The following is a 17,512-nucleotide window of genomic DNA, read 5'->3' on the forward strand; positions in this document are numbered from 1 at the left end:
TAGGACCGTAGTTAGAGCTTCCTAGCCCCCTTCTCATCTCTTTCTATGGTTAGTGTACTGATGTCCCAAAATAAATAATCTTTGAAGTAATTCTTGATTCTTAGATCAACTACAGAACTCATAGGAAACTTCATCTCTTCCCACCAAAAAAAATAATTATATAGTTATCCTTGGGCGATCTTGAATCTTAATTAGTACACTCACGTTCCGTGTGGAAAATCGATACTCTGGAATACTCCCGGGTGAAAGCTACATCGGTATCCGTGCGCTTGCGGATTTTTCTGTTTGCGTTTAAAATACCCAACAAGCTTTCTCGCGCCATTGCCGGGGAACGGTAGCTGTGCTAGTTTCGAACCAAGTCGTCCGTGTATCCTTTTTCTTTTCCTTTTTTTACCACACTCACCTTATCATTTTCACCATACCACATGGATTTCACTCTAAGCATTAATGAGCATGGAATTTATTTCATAGCCACTCCATTTACTCCATGCTCATATGCAACATCTTCACAATCCATTGGTCTCTCCAACATCACCACATTCGAGATCTCCAACCCCCTCATCCTTTCTATTTATAAAAACTTTAAAAGGGCGGTTGTCGATGCATATGTCTATATTAAATATTTCAGATATCGTTGAGTTGATCTTGATATAGGTCAGCGTTGGAGGGGAAACCACTTCGCCGACATAAATTGATGGTTTCCCAAGGACAAGCTTAGTGTCCTAAAACAAGCACTGATCAGATCGTAACATAAGCTTTTAATTATTTGCAACATTACCTTGTGTATTGAGCATATAAGGATAATTGTAAAAATATTCCTTCGGGTATTCTTGTCACTAACCTTTCTAGGATTGGAGCAAGAAGATCGGATGAATGACAGGCACAAGGTATGTCCAACCAATCATCATACAACATTGAATTAAATTCATCCAAACTTGAATTTTGCAAAATTCAAGCTTGGGGGAGTACTTTATATAAAAACATCATTTGCCATGTTGTTATGTTGGTTGTCCCTACCTTTGAGACATGCTCAATTTGTTAAATAGTAATCACACTACTTCATCTCCACTTGAGTAGATCTCTATAAAAGCCATCACGCTACCTTTGTTTATCCTAGTAAGTGTTAGTTTGGAAGTACTGTACATACTTCTATTGGTTTTTAAATTAAGCATGGTGCTTTGGTTAAACAGCCTTCCTTAATCTAATTAGACATGGAGTCTAGTTTGGTTATTGAACTAAAAACTGCTTGTGTAGACATTGGTATATTTTGTTGGACTAACCCCTGCAGGAAAACTTTCAATATCGACCTGGGAAGTCCTGAGATAACCTCACATTGGAGACAAAGAGAGAGACACATGAAGTTTAACAATTTACACAAGGAAGGCATAGCTCACAAGAGATGATCCATGGAGGTGCCACAAACACGATGCACAACCGCTAAGAGAGGAAAGCTTCCACAAGGTGATACTGTACCATCACTCTTCCAGTAAGGTAACATCTTAAGGTACTTGACTATCACTTCTATAAGCTTCTCCTTTGTTCTGGCGTTCACATGAATAAAAGAGACAAACATATATGATTTACAACTCTAGATTAACCAACCTAATCGATTCAACATGTTTAGTCCTTCCACCTTTGTGATTCCACACTCCTAATCATATAAGCTAAAATGTTGCACACTCAATCTTTGGAAGATATATAAAAGAAACAACATAAATATAGATAGATTATCTTTCCATTAGGTTGAGCAATCTGATCTGATAAATGTTTTAAATGTTATACTCATGATTTTATTATCCATCAACTTTGTCTTGCTCACTATGCTTAAGGATAGAGAAGAATAAATACACTTTTGGTTCTGTTGGTGTTTTCCACCAACAGGGCCCATGCACTTGATCTCTGCCTTGTCTCTATGAGCAGGTACATTTCGAGCAAAATATGAAGGACTTTTATAACTCCCAGACTCCACCAAATGAAGAACCTAGATCTACGAGCACAAACACGCTGGAGATACTAGACACTCATGCAAACACTGCCCTGAGATGCTTGAGGATGTAACTACTGGAGTAACCCCGTTGTGGAAGTAATTACTGACCTTCTGCCAGTCAAGATAGACAATCTAGGACGCCCCGTCATCCCAATCTCCATCGGCATGGTGGACTTCCTAGAAGCATTCTGCGACTTTGGCTCCAGCGTCAACATTATGCTCAGGGTACTCTATGAAAAATTCTTTACACATCCTTTCCTAGAAACAACTATGTGTTTGCAGCTTGCAGATCAGACACTAAATTTCCCAAAGGGAATATTGAAGAAACTCTACGTCCGAGTTGGTACCTTGTACGCCCCAGCAGACTTCGTGGTGATAGAGACGGGTACTGATGAGAGAGCACCCATCCTAGGGAGGCCATTCCTGAACACCTCGGGAGCTGTCATCTACGCTAGTACTGCCAAGATCAATTTCTACATCAAGGGGAAGAAGGAAACGTTTTCCTTCAAGAACAAGACTACACAAATCCCAGAGCAATTCCGACATGAACCAAGGAAGAGGACCAACAGGGAACAAGCAAATATGTACCGAGTCATCTAAGATGGTCACTGCAGCTCAAGGAGGTCAAGATCGTCAACTCAAGTCACCTTTCTTGATCAAGAAGGACGACCCTGGTGTTCCAAGCATCGAGTGCACAATCAACGGATATTCTTTTCAGAAGACACTCTACGACACCGATCTAACGTCAACATAATGGCCGCAGTCACTTATCAGCTCCTGCATGGAACCATGTCCCTACAACCAACATACATTCAGCTCCAGATGATTTTAAGGTTATTGACATGGGAGAAGACAAGTACGATCCACCCATCATCCTTGGAAGACCGTTCCTCAGCACTGTTAAAGCAATCATCTACATTGGAACCGGAGAAGTCCACATGCACTTCCCCTCTGAGAAGGTACGCTGCTATTTTACTGACCCTAACTATATAGTTGAAGACTCTAAGCAGGTTAGGGCAAGAAGAAGACGACGCAACCGCAACCAGAGGAGGCAAATCATCAAGGACGGATGGGCAGACTATGAAGGAGAAGTCGTAAGGTCTGAAGACATACAGCTTGAACAGAACTGTTCTGAGGAGACCGTAGCACCGAGTCAGGTGTGGAGAGAGAAGATAGTTATACATGAAGACCAGGCGCTGCCGGAACCACCGACTACGCCATCCAGCGAATCCCAGGACAAGTGAGAAAATAGAGAGTCCCGTTCGGAGGACTTAAAAACACCAAACGCCTTGCCAAGAGGTAAACTTGGTAGTTATCCTTTTTCCCTTTCAATTATTTAAAACGGTTTGCTTAGTTAATCAGGTTCATATCATCTTAAAAAGAAAATAAAAATGTTAAAAATAGTAAGCCCCATGTGAGTATGCTCATGGCATAAAACCCATAAGTACATTCACTGTGGTGGCATAAAAATAAAATAAATATATTCCTGTCCTATATAAATGAAAATATAAAAATAAATTTATGATCTTACTAAAGAGAGTAACATTTATTGAGGAGGCTCAACATGATAAAGGCTAGGTATTTATGCTAACACTTAACTAGTTCCACAAAGCTTTGTTGTCTATTTGAGCTCCACAGAATTCAAGCATCAAAGAAGACTAGCAGACGGAGGACATCCTAATCGCTATCAGGGTGCTGCCGACATTCAAATACACCTCCGCCACCTGCTAGTTACATCAGAAGAAATTACGTAAAAATCCAGCTTGGGGGAGAGCACCCCCATTTATCCAGCTAAGTGTTCTACTCACGTTTATACTTTACTCAAATAATAAAAAGATGCATAATCATAAAAACCCAAATAATGATTTTGTGCTTATATATATCTTTGCTTAGTTTGCTAAATAAATAAATAAATAAAGTTTGCTATGAACCCTCATGATAAGCTCTCACATGGAAATGATGAATAGTTGCTCTGCCATGATTAGTTCTAAAAATTGAAATCTTTCTTAAGTTTAGGCATGACTGGTATTAATTAAGATTTGCTCTAAACCTAAACTTGTGGGGAGAGTACTTGATCTAAAGTCTAAGTCGTTAACGAATACGATATGGGAAGGTTGAGCTACTGTTTATCTGTTCCTAGAGATGCTAGAATTCTGGAGAATTTTATCTTTGAAAATCTTTAAAATATCACATGATGAGTTCCTGTATGATGAGAGTTTAAATTCCTACCACAGCCATATATACATGCTTGCTAGACTTTGAGCCACACATTTACTTTATACTGCTTATGAGCATTGAGTGTGGTCAAGCTGTGTAGACCCTTAGGAGCTTGTCATGTGGTTAAATCAAGATTCACTTGCACGTTCACTGACACATGCTACTTCTACTCCGGAAGTACCATCCATATATATCCATTTCCATCTCCAAAACCACCCAAAAATATTCTACTCCTAATCCGGGAGAGAATAGCCAAAAACATTTATGTTTTCCCCTTTGAAATAAATGCTCAAGTTATCTTGGTTACTACCATTTGCTATATTATTTCAGGAGATGAGTACTCTAAAAAAAAGATACGAGGAAATAAAAAGGGGCAAGTGCCCGAAACCTCGAAAGAAAAGAAAAAGTGAGACGAGAGGTAAAAATGGACAAGTGTCCGACAGTAGAATTAGGGGTACAAGATACCCACCTGAGAGAAAAGAAAAAGAAAATATAGAGCATCTCATTCTCCTCAAAAAGTTTCAAAAGAGCAAGAAAGGTATGTATCCCCTCAAAAGAGCATAAGTAGAATTAGACTTTCACCAATGTTATCACCATCATACACCATTCATTCGCCACACATGCACACCTTGATTTGACTTATTGACTTGTTCTTCTGGATCCATGGTTTGACTATGCAATAAATGTCTTGTAAGTATGTATTAGCTGTCTCCCACCTATGAGCTCCAGATATCAAAAGCCTTATTAGAGTAGGGTGAGAGAGAAGGCAATGTCACTATGCCTCATACCAACAATACCACATACTTTGAGAGAAGGCATATACTATTACTGCCTTGGTAAGGATCCAGAAATACCACAAAAGAGAGACTAGAGAGAGTCATACAAGGAATCTCTGAGTTTTATTTGAAAATCTGCAAAAACTCCAGAGCTATAGTTAATCGAAGAACAAGAGACATGGTGCTTGACTAGACCGTTCTATCTTTTAACTACTCTAGACACAAGTGATGGTTGAAAGCCCCATGGTGGAAGGTAATATGAGTAAGTTTAAATCTTAACAGTTTAATCTAACCCAGAGATGAGATCTTGTTTGAACGCATGTATATCTTTAAGGCATGAAACCACTGCAGAAACTCTTGAGTTCATCTTTGCTCAGGGACGAGCAAAGGTTAAGCTTGGGGGAGCTTGTTGACGGTCCTTAATGCTCACAATTAACCATCAACTAATCATAGAAAAGGATCCAAATGCAACCAACACCTAGACTTAGGGTTTTATCTGACAGAATTCCACAAGTTTTGGTGTTTGTCTATTTCTGCAGGGGGTTATCAAGAAATATGAAAGAAAGGCCCACACGTCGGGTTTACATAGAGATATTAATGTGCCGCACAATTATCTACCATCTAGAAGAATCCAGAAGCCACGGGAGCGAACGAGAGACGTAACGGAACCGGGCACTGGGCGCCCGCCCTCCCTTTCTGGGCGCCCGCCCTCCCCCCTGGACCAATCAGGGTGAAGTTCGGGGATCATGCTCCACCGACCTAATACTTCAAGGAAAACCACACGATCAATGTCGGTTTGATCCGACGGCCCAGATTCATCTGAAAAAACTATATAAGCAAGGCCCCCTGGCCCCTGGAGAGCATACCTCTTCTACAGAATCAAAGTTAGGGTTTCAATTCTTCATCCAAGTAGAGAGGATCCCTCTAGTTCTTCTAGTTCTACCTCTAGTTCATCTAGTTCTAGTTCTAGTTCATCTAGTTCTAGTTCTAGTTCCTCTAGTTCTAGTTCTAGTTAGTTCTAGTTGTAATCTAGAAAATAGGGAGAGAGAAGAGGAGAGCGGAGGAGGACCCGGATCTGTCGGATCTTCCTCAACATTATACTTTTGCAGCATCTAGTTCGTTCTTCATCATTCTCCAGGTTCTTCAATTCATAATCCTGAGTTCTTTAATTACTTTTATTTACATTCAAGTTATTTATTGGATTCCCACTTGCATCAAGTGCTCTAGTCTTTATAACGCTAGAGTAGTAATTAATAGATTAGACGTGGTGTTTAGTCTTGCAATTACCTGGAATTGCACCCAATCCTGCGGATTGTTGTGGTAGCCCTAGGGTAGTGACAGCCCTAACGGTCGACGTATTCCACCACGTTCGGATCGGTGTTTGTAGGACCGTAGTCAGACCTTCCTAGCCCCCTTCTCATCTCTTTCTGTGGTTAGTGCTCTGATGTCCCGATATAGATAATCTTGAAGTAATTCTTGATTCTTAGATCAACTAGAGAACTCTCAGGAAACTTCCTCTCTTCCCACCAAAAATAATTATATAGTTATCCTTGGGCGATTTTGGATCTTAATTAGTACACTCACGTTCTCTGTGGAAAATCGATACTCTGGAATACTCTCGGGTGAAAGCTACATCGGTATCCGTGCACTTGCGGATTTTTGTGTTTGCGTTTAAAATACCCAACATTCATCAGAGGTGGCATCACTAGTAGAGGAGCTGTCGTCAGAGGCAGGCTGCATCACTTCTTCAATTGCTATGTCCGGACCATTGGCTCTCAGAAATCTCATAGAGGAGCCAGAAAGATTAAGATCCATGGTATGCTGTGGGGGAGCAGGTTGCTCTGGTAGCTGATCTTGCTGTTGGTTGTGGCCATTATCCGCAACAAATACTACTGGGTCCCAAGGTTGCCACAGCTGATCTCAATCAGGTTCTGCTTCCACATCCATGTTCTCTATTCCCTCTTCCTCTTCTACATCTACATTGCCATCCAAAGCAACCTGAAACTGGATGGGATGAAATTGCTGTACTGTGACTGGATGGGGGTTGCCACCAAAAACTCCCAGATTCTGTGCTGCTCCTTGCTATTCAAATTCCCAATTGGGGGGTTGTGGGTTCACTCCCATGACAAGAGGGAGATGTTCTGGGTGAGGTTCTCCATCCATTGGTACTGGATCCTCGTCTGCTGGGAAAGCATCCGGGAATTCCCCATATAAAATGTACACTGGAACTGTCCAGGATCTTCCAGCCCCTCCAAGTACCACGCGAAACAACCAGGCTATGGGGGACTCTATCAGGGTACAAAAGCAGACAATGTACTAGGACTCTAGTCTTGTTTGTGTCACGATACGAGTCAAGCAGACATCCATAAGGTGCCACTGCAGCCCTGATGTAAACCTCTTTCTGAAAATCGAGTGGAAAAGCTAGGAACATGATCCAACAGATATGCGTGTATGTGCAAGCCCTATGGTTGATCCCCTCATCATGTTTAACTATCCAAATAGTGAAATTGTTCCCAGTGTGATAAGGAGTATTTCTAACCAGTTGATCTCGCTGGGCTACTGTTTGTAATTTGATCAGACCAAGCCCAAGGGGAGAGAGAAAAGCAGATTCAATACCGACCCGATGGTGATGTTCCAGCCAGTTGCAAACTGTGTTGAGGCGAGGCCGCAGCTGATGAGCATGTTCTGGCATTGGCTCCAGAGAGACGATGGCAAAATCTTCATGTTCTTTGGTTGGCTCTCCACCAAGAGCCATCCTGCCTCTGGCTGGGCGATTCCATCCGTGATTAACTGTGAGACCTGAGACCAGGAAGGCTTGAGGGTTGACGGGATAGTTGGCCATGCTGCCAATGTCGACGTGGTGGGGAAGGCTGGTGGTGGGTTTAGAAGGAGCTTGGTGGGTGGTGGGATTACTTGACAGCGATGGTGACGAGGTGGAGGCGGGTTGGGGTTTACGTTTGTTGGAGGAAGGAGAAGGAACCAGGACAGGTTCCGGGATTATAGAAGATTTAATGGCAAACTCATTTTCTTTATTTATGGAAGTGGAAGCTGGAGAGGCGTTGGTGTAGGAGTCCACAGCGTAGGCAACCTGGGTCTTGGAAGAGGGGTTTTCAGCCGATTTGATGGGATCCCAAATTGTCTTGGGAGAAGACTGGGTGGTGATGGTTTTGCGCCTCCATTCTAGTTTATAGGTCGCAGGAGTTTGGGCTTTGCAAAATCTCTGGATATGTCCCAAGACCAGGCAGTGGGCACATAAAATAACTGATTTGCATTGCCATTTAAAGTGGCCCAAATCCAAACAACGGAAGCAAACCAACGACTGGCCCACAAGCTTAGAATTTGAAACAGGAGGGTAGTCCGGCGCCAATTTCGGATCACTGGATTCACGGAAGTTTCGTCTAGGGTCCTTGTTCAACGGTGATCCAAAATTCAGCTTTCTTTGAGAGGGATCAAAACGGCCAGCGAAAGAACCAAAAATAATATCAACAGATTGAATTTGTTTAGGCCTTTTCTTAACTGGAGAACTGATAACAGGGGACGCAAAATGCACCCGTTTCAACTTTTCTTTCTTTTTCTCCTCACGTTTACTAGATTTGGATAGGACTTTCGTCCATTCTTTCTTACAACAATAGCTACCAAGAAAGTATCTAGATGGCTCCTTTTGACGCTTTATACAGCCGCAAATGTATGACTCCCTGAACTAGGTCGAACCTGGTGAAAGGAGATACTACGGCATTGATTTCCTTAAGGATGCCGAAGAGTAGGTCCTCACCATCTAGGAACACATGGAAGCTGCACAAGCTAGACAAAAAAGCTACGCCGATCAAAGAAGAAGACCACTCGAGTTTGAAGTAGGTGACTTTGTGTACCTAAAGGTATCCCCCATGAAGAGAGTGAACCGCTTCAGTGTGAAGAGGAAGCTTGCTCCTAGATATGTGGGTTGTTGACGGTCCTTAAGTACCAAATATAATCATCAAATAAATAAAGAAAAGGATCCAAATGCAACCAACACCCAGACTTAGGGTTTTATCTGACAGAATTCCACGAGTTTTGCTGTTTGTCTATTTCTGCAGGGGGTTATCAGAAAATATGGAGGAAAGGCCTAGACGTCGGGTTTACATAGAGATATTAATGGGTGCGCCAATTTTGTATCATCTAGAAGACTCCAGAAGCCACGGGAACGAACAGGAGGCCAAGCAGGCCGGGGGACAGGGCGCCTGCCCGCCCCCCTAGGGCGCTCACCTTGCTTTGGCAACCAATCAGGCTCCGCCTCGCGGATTATGCTCCACCGACCTAAAGGATTAAGGAAAACCATGCGATTAATGTCGGTTTGATCCGACGGTCCATGTTCATTTGGAAGGGCTATATAAGCAGGCCCCCTGGCCCTTGGAGAAGACACCTATGCATCCTTATTCATTATTCATGAAATAATTTATATTTTTCCTTATCCTTTGCGTTATCTCTGCTATTCTTTCTTCTTATCTAATCCTTGATCTCTAGTCTATCATGAATTCAAACATGTCTATCTATGAATTTCATAGACCTACAGGCACACATCTCGAACCACCAAAATCTTCAAAGCCTGTCATAGCATCTAGTTTTGAGATAGACCCTGAATACATAGAATTTGTTCAAAAACAACCTTTCTCAGGAGAAGGTGAAGAAAACCCATACACACACCTAAGAGAGTTTTATCGAGTCTGTGACCTCCTTCGCATAGAAGGCATGTCCGATGAGACTCTTAAATGGAAGCTATTTCCATTCTCTTTAATAGGAAAAGCTAGACATTGGTATATACTCAAAGTAGGGAGTGTTCTTGGAGATTGGAAGGAGTTATATAATAGTTTTCTTTTTAAATATTTTCCAATCTCCAAAGTGGCGGTACTTCAGCGTGAGATTACTTCTTTTAGACAACTAGAAGAAGAATCCCTTGGCAAATCATGGGACCACTTTATTAACCTTACTCTCACTGGCCCAAAGCTTTCTATTCTAGAAGAAATTCTTCTAATTCACTTTTTTGCTGAGTTTGCATGAGCTCTTTCCCAGTAATTGGAACATTGGCACTCCTGCCACGGCCTCTGCCTCTGTCTCTTCACCTTGCTTCCATCTGCATTCCAAGATACAATAACATGTCTTAGTAACGTCCAACAAGACAATTACAAGAGATAATTGAATCTGAATTTATCTGGGTAACATCAAACATCAGCAGTTCAGAAAATCAGTCATATCTCGAGTTCCATAATTCAAAAGGATACATTTTGTACACCGTTGGAAAGGTAAAGAAATTATCTACAACATTCATTTAGACCATATTAACAGATTCCATCGGTAAATTAACAAAAAAATGGGCACAACCGAAACTGTTCCAGAATTCTAGACTGCGCAGAAACCTTTACTTTGAACACTTATATCTCACAGCTCATAATAGATAATAATTTCATTTTTATGGCATTGGAAAGATGCGTAAGTCTACTTGCTCCCAGAAATATTTGATAAACTTTGCAGGAAAATAAATTGAATTATACCAGAATCATTGCAGACTGCTCCAGAAATCATCAAGGGACAGAAACAGAATATGACCCAAAACCAACTTTTTATTCATGTTCTTACTTAAGGTTCTTAACTAGGGAACTTGTAGACATGCCCACAAAGTTCCAGCACTCATTAAAAAAATCCAAATCACAAATTATCATAATAACAATTCAGCAAACACACCAAGTTCACACCACACTAGATCAAGACTCAAATTGACTCACAATACTACTAACATTCCTATTACATATGGGTTTTTCCTATTCCTCGGGAGCGGCATCCTTTAAGATGGGTTCTGAATGAATCCTTTGGTGAAGCTTGGGACAGCCTAGCTCTGCTAGAGGATCATCTACTTCACTTTGCTCCTGCTCTAGGAGTTCTCTCTCACGGCGTAGTTCATCCTCCAATTTGATCATCTTTAAGGTTAGTTCAGAGGTCAGCAATACTTGCGCTTGAAGCTTCATTATTGTATCATCCGGAACTTCTATAGTCTAGGCCCTTTCCTCTGGCACGAAGCGAGGGTAATGATATGTCGCGTCGTGCTGGGCCTCCTCAAAGCGTCTGCCACCGTAAAAGACCAATGCTTGGTAAGCTACATCAGCCATACTCTCCTTTGCTGTGTCCGGCTGACTCGAGAGAGGTGTTTTGACTCCACCCTGCGAATCCCCTTAGTAGCATCTAGTGTCTTGATTAACGGCTCTGCATCCCAAAGTGATCTCCTTAGGGGGTGTCTGTGCTCGGTGCGGCAATACTCTAGAGTGGCTTGCAAATTTGGGTAGTAGCGGTTCAATGCCAGCAACAACAGTTCATGGAAGAAAGCCTTGGGGTCTAACTCTGGAAACCAGGCCACTAAAGTCCAACCCATCCGTGTATAAGCTAGTTGAGCAGGCTGGGGTGGGGGTGGATCCTGCATTTCCTCATCCTCAGGCACTTCCTCCTCCTAAGCTCCCACCCGTTATTCCTCATCTGCCAGCTCAGGAACACCCTACATAGGCTGCCCCCTTGGATTGAATAGGGCACGATACTCCTCAGCAGACATGCGTGCAGCACTACGGCTACGGGGCAGCATCTACAAAAAGTTTTCAGACATAGATCAGATAGATGTAAAAACTTCACAATAGAATAAGATTGAGAAGCAATAAAATAAAACTTTTAGAAAATAACAAGGCCATAGTGGGAAGCATGAAGTAAGTAAAGTAAAGGACCTCAATTTTTGACCATTACTAACTAGGTTTGGGTCCTACAGTCAACAAAGCTCTGATACCAATTTGTCACACCCATATTTCAAGAACAAAATAGGATGCATAAAAGACTCATATGTGCCCCAGAAACAGTCGCACACATAAGTAGACAAATCTCAAGAGTATCATTGCTGTGTTTATTACATAGTCTTATATCATAATGATAAATAAGAATAAATAACTCTCTCAATGGAAGCATCACATAGGGACAAACGTTGACTGGTTGACTTCAAACTTAATACTCATATCGATAGTCCTCAATCCAATCATCATCACTTGCATAACCTGAGGTGTTGGGAAATTGCAAGAGTGAGTACATATTGTACTCAACAAGTATAACCAGGGGTTCATGAGGCTCAAATAGCTGACTCTGGTTTAACTGTATTTAGATTTTATATGTAGATAGCATGTTCATAATTAAATAGCAAGTGTCAAGGTAGCGCAAATAATCCCATAATCACATGATCAAATGTAAGAATAATTAACTCATAGCAAAAACAATTAACGAATGAACATAATAACATAACAAGCTCATCATCTTAATGTAGATGTCTGTGGGGGTATAAACCCCTATACCCTTACGGCTAGACTTCAGCCAGGAAGCTTGGCCCACTACGAGACGAGTTCAAGGCTTGATCCGACAGCCCGGAGTTTCGCGCAAGGAAACAAGACATGGAGATCAAGCAGGATTCTAGTCGGTTAGAATAGGAATTGATATCGAATTATCTATGGCAATTGTAACCGACTAGGATTAGTTTCTAGATCTGTAACCCTGCCCTCCAGACTATATAAGGAGGGGCAAGGGACCCCCCTAGGACATCATATTCTCTCAACACAAATCAATACAACCAGACGCAGGACGTAGGTATTACGCCAACTCGGCGGCCGAACCTGGATAAAAAGCTTGTCCGTGTCTTGCGTCACCATCGAGTTCGTAGTTTGCGCACCGTCTACCGATAAACTACTACCGTGGGTATACCCCAAGGTAGACTGCCGACCAGCTTTCGTCGACAGTGGCGCGCCAGGTAGGGGGTGTGCGTGCAACTTTTCCGGCGAACAAGATGGTCACGATCCCAGCTTCCGCGACCGTGCCCGAAGGCCTCACGTTCACCGTCGGCCAGATCACGTGGACGACGTGCAGCGGCGGCTTCGCGACCACGGTTCCGAAGGAGATCCAGATCCAATCTGAGATCACGCCGTCTCCGACCACACGCATAACGGCACCAAGCGCCCGACCACCGCTCCCACTCTACAAGGGAAAGGTGATCGACTGCTCGGACCTCCTCCAAGCGCTCGATCGCGCTGACTCCAAGCTACTCGAAGTCTCCCAACTAATAGATGGAGTTCTGCGCCGGCCCGACCAAGCTGCTCGAGCGGATTTTTCGAAATCCCGCCGGCCAACTCGTGTCGCCACACACGAACGGCTGGGAACGTCCCTGACGATAACCTCAACCTCCTCAGGACGATCCGTCGAGCTCAAAAAGGAAGACTATCCTTGCGGCCTGAACAGCTCGGCCTCTGTTTACTCACAGCATGTCCAATCCGTTTTCAGCAAGGCGGGCTGGTCGCCGACAAGGAACAATCGTCACCATGTCAACATGGTGACAATCCGAGAGCCACGGGACGGCCAGGTTTCCAGCACCAACTCAAGCACCGGCTCCGTCCCCACTGAGGTTATAAACACCGAAGACGAGGGCTACGACCTGGATTTTCCTTCACACCCTCCGGGTTTCGACCGATTCCCGATATTCCCACCCCGGCGAGGGGATATTGTGTTCAATGTCAGCGCCGACGAACCGGCTGTTGACGGAGAAACAGATGACCAGAGGCAACTCCGCGAACAGCGTAACGCCGATCGCGCCCGACGGCGTGCGGACGAGCAACAACAGATGCCACCAAGTAACCTCAACGATGCCTTTGACATGGTCGGGGACCAGCCGGTCTACAAAACGCCAAGCGCCAACGTGGCCGTCGCCATGGCCAACCTAGATCGGCTTCCTGACACCCCCGAATGCCAGGGAGTCCGGACCAGCATCTCAGCACACCTGATCGCCGCAATGGGACAGACAGCCACTCTGCTCAAGAGAGTCCAGGACGTTTCTTATACGGAAGCCGCCTCCGACCAGACTAATCGTAGCCGGGCCTCACCCAGCAGGCGTCACCGCAGCCGCTCCCCCGACAACCATCGAGGGGACTCACGGCGCGACGATGGTGGTCGGGACGCCGATGGCCGCCGCCAGCAGAACCGCGCACGCGGCCAAGAAGAAAATCAACACAGGGATCTCCGCCACAACATCCCTCCCAAAGATGCCCGGGACCGCATCAACAGGCGCGCCGCAGAGAGGGCAGTCCACGAAAACCTGCGCCGCATCGAGTACGATGCAACTCACGGTCCTCCGGGCCTAAGGCAGTTCTCCTCACACCTCCGCCAGGTCGTGTGGCCCCGCAATTTCAAACTCGAAAAACTTAAAAAATACGACGGCAAGGAAAATCCAGAGAACTGGATCACTCTCTATGAAATCGCCGTCCGATCAGCGGCAGGAGATGAGCACGTCATGGCTAACTACTTCCCCGTAGTCCTCGACCAGGCTGGTCATCAGTGGCTTCTCGGCTTGCCCGAGGACTCCTTCGACTCTTGGGAAGAGCTACGACAGGCTTTCATCGACAACTTCATCGCCACATGCGAGCAGCCCGGAAACAAGTATGACCTTGAAAGGATAAGAGACAGGAAGAATGAACCTCTGCGCGATTACATCCGACGATTCTCGGATATGCGCCTCAAAATCCCAAAGATTTCTCATGACGAGGCCATATCAGCCTTTATCAAGGGCTTGCGTTTCCATGAAGCGCTGAGGAACAAGCTGTTGCGTAAGCGCCCATCAACGGTAGCAGAGCTCCTCGCCACGGCTAAAAATTACGCCGATGCTGATGACGCAGAAAAACTAATCCGAGACGATGCGAGAGGCCCCGACCAGCCCTCCCGGCGAGATGACGGTCGTGGTCGCTATGACAACAGAAATCACCGCCGCTCCGACAACCGCGATCACCGAGAGGGTTGGGATCGGCGGCGCGACAGCCGCGACGACTTCAGAGGAAAGCGCCCTCGCGAATACGACCACGAAGTAAATACGGTCAAACATCCCAATGGACGACGGGACTACCAAGACGACTACAACAAAACATTGAAGGGACCGTGCCAGCTACACCCAAAGTCTAACCATACCATGGAAGAGTGCCGCGTCCTCAAAAGTATCTATACACGGCGGGCCGCCCAAGAGGACTCCGCCAAGAAAAATAACAAGCGCGACGGGCACGACCACGAAGATGAGGATGAGGACCAAGACAGGGACCCCCGACACCAATACGTCAGCCCCACCGACGTGGTCCACTCCATTTTCGGGGGCAAGGTCTCCACTGAGTCCAAGCGAGAAAGAAAGCTGTTAAAGAGAGCCTGCCTCAACATAGACAGCACGGACGGGCTGATCGCAGATCCGAAATTTCCCGCGTGGTCCCACAGGGAGATCTCGTTCAGCAGGAAGGACCAGTGGGCCGCTATCCCAGAGCCGGGTCGTTTCCCACTGATTCTTGATCCCTGCATCAATAGCATCAGATTCGAGCGCGTGCTCGTGGACGGGGGAAGCTCCATCGACATCCTCTTCCGCAACAGCCTGCCCGCCCTCAAGATATCACCGGCGCAACTAAAACCTTACGACGCCCAATTCTGGGGTGTTTTGCCAGGTCAAAGTTCGGTGCCCCTCTGACAGATAACATTGCCTGTCCAATTCGGCACACCCGATCACTTCCGGACGGAGTTCATCAACTTCGTAGTCGCGGACTTCGACGGGACCTACCACGCCATACTGGGCCGCCCATCGCTGACAAAGTTCATGGCAGTCCCGCACTACTCATACCTAGTCCTTAAGATGCCCACGGAGAAGGGTGTCCTAACCGTCAGAGGCAACGTCTACACTGCGTACACCTGCGAAGAAGAAAGCTTCAAGATCACCGAGGCAATTGACCTCTCAATCCGCATGGCGGAAACAGCAAACCAAGCCGCACAGCTGCCTCCCGACCAGCTCCGATTACCTGAGCAGGAGACAGCCAGAAAGAATTCGAAATCCAAGGAGTACAAAGAAGTGCAGCTGGTCGAAGGCAACCCCGAGAAGACAGCCCTCATCGGGGCTAACCTGGATCCAAAATAGGAAGACGCGCTCGTCAGGTTTCTAAGGGACAACGTGAGCGTTTTCGCATGGAAACCCGCAGACATGCCCGGTGTCCCACGAAACCTGATCGAGCACTCCTTAAATGTCTCGAAGACCGCAAGACCAATCAAGCAAAAACTGCGACGGTTCGCTCGTGACAAAAAGGAGGCTATTAGGACAGAAATAACATGGCTTCTAGCAGCCGGATTCATAAAAGAAGTGTATCATCCCGATTGGCTCGCCAATCCGGTTCTTGTACGCAAAAAGAATAATGAATGGAGAATGTGCGTTGATTACACCGATCTCAACAAACACTGTCCTAAAGATCCTTTTGGTCTTCCTCGCATCGACGAGGTGGTCGACTCAACGGCCGGATGCGAACTCCTCTCCTTTCTAGATTGCTACTCTGGTTATCACCAGATCTCGTTAAAGGAAGAAGATCAGATCAAAACATCCTTCATCACACCCTTCGGCGCATACTGTTACACTACCATGTCTTTCGGACTTAAAAACGCCGGGGCCACTTATCAAAGGGCCATCCAGCAATGCCTCCACGACGAGATTCGCGATGACCTCGTCGAGGCCTATGTGGACGACGTGGTCGTAAAAACAAGGGACGCGAGCACCCTAATCGACAACTTAGACCGAACCTTTAAGGCACTCAATAGGTACAAGTGGAAGCTCAACCCCAAGAAATGCATTTTCGGCGTTCCTTCCGGTCTACTGCTCGGCAACGTCGTCAGTCGCGACGGCATACGACCAAACCCTTCCAAAGTCAAGGCCGTACTCGACATGCGACCACCGAAGAACGTCAAGGATATTTAGAAGCTAACCGGATGCATGGCCGCCCTCAGTCGTTTCATCTCAAGGCTGGGAGAAAAAGGCCTCCCTTTCTTCAAACTATTGAAAGCGTCAGAAAAATTCTCTTGGACAGAGGAAGCCGACGCTGCGTTCACTCAGCTTAAGACCTTCCTCACTTCACCGCCTGTCCTCACAGCGCCTCAGCCCAATGAAGACCTACTCCTTTACATTGCTGCAACCGACAGGGTTGTTTCCACGGCAATAGTGGTCGAGCGAGATGAACCAGGTCACGTCTTCAAGGTCCAGAGACCCGTTTACTTCATAAGCGAAGTTTTAAACGAATCCAAGGCCAGGTACCCACAAATACAGAAGCTTATATACGCCATCCTGATAACGTCAAGAAAGCTGAAGCACTACTTCGACGGCCATCGAGTCCTGGTGACAACCAGCTTTCCTCTCGGGGACATCCTGCGCAATAAAGACGCCAATGGCAGAATCGTGAAATGGGCAATGGAATTATGTCCATTTTCCCTAGAGTTCCAGAGTCGCACCACTGTCAAGTCTCAAGCCCTGGTCGATTTCATTGCCGAATGGACGGATCTCAACGAGCCTTCCGTTCCAGATGTCTCAGACCACTGGTCAATGTTCTTTGATGGGTCCTTGAACATCAACGGTGCAGGCGCTGGGATATTGTTCGTATCACCCAACAAGGACAAACTCCGTTACGTCCTTCGGATCCTTTTTCCGGCGTCAAAC

Source organism: Sorghum bicolor, chromosome 3 (assembly GCF_000003195.3).
Source record: "Sorghum bicolor cultivar BTx623 chromosome 3, Sorghum_bicolor_NCBIv3, whole genome shotgun sequence".
In the NCBI taxonomy this organism is placed as follows: Eukaryota; Viridiplantae; Streptophyta; class Magnoliopsida; order Poales; family Poaceae; genus Sorghum; species Sorghum bicolor.